Source organism: Phasianus colchicus, chromosome 1 (assembly GCF_987193195.1).
Source record: "Phasianus colchicus chromosome 1, bPhaCol1.hap1.1, whole genome shotgun sequence".
Lineage (NCBI taxonomy): Eukaryota > Metazoa > Chordata > Aves > Galliformes > Phasianidae > Phasianus > Phasianus colchicus.
In genome coordinates, this window is record NC_143436.1 from 169,258,419 (window position 1) to 169,261,875 (window position 3,457).

General features: G+C 49.6%; 1 protein-coding gene across 1 annotated transcript in view; it reads right to left on the reverse strand.

Moving 5' to 3' along the window:
* Positions 1 to 3,334, reverse strand: part of LCP1 (lymphocyte cytosolic protein 1) — a 45,535-nt gene extending 42,201 nt beyond the window's left edge. The window contains exon 1 of the mRNA XM_031615790.2: positions 3,186 to 3,334. The gene's annotated coding sequence lies outside the window, so the exon portion shown is untranslated. The remainder of the gene's footprint in view (positions 1 to 3,185) is intronic.
* Between the last annotated feature and the right edge of the window lie 123 nt (positions 3,335 to 3,457).

A 3,457-nucleotide genomic window follows, 5' to 3' on the forward strand; every position in this document is an offset into this window, starting at 1 on the left:
CAAATGATCAACATTCTGCAGGTTAATGGCTTGTAAAGATAAAATGAAATGCTTATACCTTATTCTGAAGTTTTGTTTGCAGAAGAAAACCCTATGTAACTACTTCCATGGCTTCCTGAAACTGTAGTCAAAGATGTGCATTCACAATATAGAAACAGTCTACTAATGCTAATATATGAAAACAGGGAAGAAGATTAAATACTGAAGGTTCAGTAATGAAAATGAACAAACAGAAATAAATTTGAGCTTGGAAACGTTAGCTCAGGAAATACAGTAAGTAGAGATGCAGAATAAAAACACCAAAAAAAGAAAAAAAAAAGTATAAGGATAATGACAATAAGAACATATTGAATATGGCTAAAGTAGACTAAAACGTAAATATGGTTTATTCAAAATACTGATTAAGTGACAGTAACAGAGGAGGAAATGAATGCACTGTAAATCACAGAATCACTGAATGGTTTGGGTCCAAAGAGACTTTAAAGCCCATGCAGTTCTAACCCCTGCTATTGGCAGTGCCACCCAGGGCTCAGGCTGCCAAGGGCCCGTCCAACCTGGCCTTGAGTGCCTTCAGGGATGGGGCACCCACAGCTTTTCTGGGCAGCCTGCCCCAGTGCCTCACAGCCCTCTGAGTAAAACAGATTTCCCCTAGTATCTGATCTAAGCCTCCCCTCTAAGTTTAAAACCATAACCCTTGTCCTATCACTATCAGACTGCGTATAAAGTTCAGTCCTTCTCCTGCTTATAAGCTCCCTTTAAGCACGGGAAGACTGCCATGAAGTCTCCCTGGAGCCTTCTCTTCTCTAAGCTTAATAAACCCAACTCTTCAACCTTTCCTCATAGGAGAGGTGTTCCAGCCCTCTGAGCATCTTAGTGCCCTACTCCGGACCCACTCCAACAGCTCTGTATTCATCCTGTACTGGGGACCCCAGACCTGGACACAGTACTGCAGATGGGGCCTCACAGGGGCAGAGTAGAGGGGGACAATCACCTCCCACTCTTTGCTGACCACCCCTCTGTTGATGCAGGACAGGATATTGCCAACCTTCTGAGCCACAAGCGTATGCTGTTGGCTTCTGTCAAGCATGGCAAATATGAAGGGTCACCAGATAACAGACAGAGGGAAGGAAAAGAGGAAGCCTACATATAGCAGACACTTATACAGACAGTATTTCCACTCTCTAACACTCAGGTCCCCAAGCAAGACTAAATTTGGAGCACACCAGAGGTGGCTGGGATGGGCGTCTGTTCACAGGCAGCCCAGGGAGAGCTCGTGAAAAGCAAAATACAAAGAGAAAATCAGCAATGTTTTCTATGCACACTACACCAACAATTTAGAAAACCATCCTTCATGTCATCCTCGTAATGCTATTACCAATTTGTCAGTTTCCACTTGTGTTACTCATGGCTCCAACACTAAAGGTCAGCAGGCAGACTTACGTCGTGCTAGTCTAGACTTTTCTCTGATTATATCACTTTGTTTTGGTAACCCACACTGGTACTTGATTGGTACTTATCTCACCAAACCTCAAAACTGAAGTGTGGGTTCTGCAATAACAAGGAAAATCATATAACTTCCAATGAAGGACCCTATGTTCAAGAGAAAAAACTGTGATGATCACTGTGGAAGCAGCTAATAGACACCATCCAACCAACCAGCACCTACCCAAAAGGTCCCATCCAGCCAGAGCTTTTCTAGGCTGTACTGCCACAGTGCCATCATCACATGCACAACTGGCTCACCCCCACAACACCTGGTGCAGTGGGGCTCAGCCAACAACAAACCCAAAACAAAGTCAACACTCAGCTGAAGAGGAAGTACATATTTTAGCACAGGCTTGTTTAATTACACCTACTGCTGCTCACCAAATCCTACAAAGGGAAGACCACAGCCCAGTGCCATGTTGTCAACGGCACCAACACAAATAAAAGGTTTCAGTAGGAGGACTCTGATCTCCTTCTGTTATGCTGCAAGGCTTCCCCAGGGGCATCACTTTCATGGATTCCCAGTCCCAGGTGCCTGCTCTGGTCCTACTTGACCCAAAGGTGCCATCAGTCATGCCATTCCACCTCTCACAGAGCACTGGGATGGAGCTGCAGGGGGTTCCCACCAGTCACCCATAGTCCCTGGTAGCCACACCTCCATGGGGACATCAATGTCACTACTGTGCAGAGACGGTGACACGGCAGGTCGTGCCCCAGTCAGCTCATAGCCCAACATGGGAGAACTGATGGTGCGGATGTCAGAGGTATCTCTGAGCTGTGATGCTCTGTTTTTAATCTTGCAATGCTTAGCATGGGAACAAACGATCAAATGAATCACTCGGGCACAGTATTGATCCTTGAGTGATGATTACATAAAATGAATGTAAATGCCTCAGTGCCTCACATAAATAATTCCCCGCTGGCGTCTGCTATGCAGGTTGCGGCCATACCTTTGATTTCATTTACACAGCTTCATTTATAGAAGGAGATCTGAATTTTTCCCTCATCCTACACCCCTCACTGACCTCTACTTATGCACAAGGGAGGAGCAGAAGCAGAGGGAGTGCAAGGAGGGACATCGATTGCTGCCACTCTGGGAAGAAAGCGTTATAACCTTGCAGGCAGGGTACAAACAGCAGAGTCATCTGCAACATGCAAACAGCTTCTCTCCACTTCCAGAGCGAGTCAAAGAAATGACCTTCAGATATTCTCCAAACAAGCACTGCTTATAAAGGAGTTGTCTTTTGGGGGGACTCTGTGGATAAAAAGGAACGTAAAGAACAAACGCTGAGATTTCAAAGTATCGCTGAGGCGGTTCGGGACACAGAAGGATGGCACGAGAGTGTACTCATCACTCCCCAAACCCACTCCCATCCAACAGAGCTGCCAGCAGCGCTTGCCCTCAGCCCGCACCTCCGTGTCCCTCACGGCTGACTCTTCCACCAGGTGCCCGGAGCGCACCGCCGCAGCACACCGCTCTCGCACCGGGGCTGAGCCCCCAGCTCTGCCTCCCGGCCCCGGTCCCCGCACGCCCTCGGCTAACCCCGCACCGAGCCGCACGGATCCGGCAGCAGCTCCTACCCATACAAGCGGCCGCGGGTCGCTTTTTTATTGCTTTTTTTTTTTTTCCCGCCCGTGGGAAATATAGCTTTTAATTATGATAATAAATCAAAAGAAACCAGCGGCGCGAGGATAATTACCAGCGAGGAGGCACGTTGCAACAGGCGGTGCCGCTACCCGGCGCGGGGCGGCCGGGATGCCGCAACCCCGCCGCCTGCTGCCACCCGCTCCGCGCCGGGCCGCGCCACGTGGGCCCCGCCCCTCTCCGCTTGGCCACGCCCCCCAAATCAACATAACCACGCCCCCTTCTCTGGGCCACGCCCTCAAACCGACGTGATCACGCCCTCCCCCCTCCCGGCTCTGCTGACAGGAGGCGGTTGGCGGGAGCGGCGCGAGGGGAGACGGTGCGGGT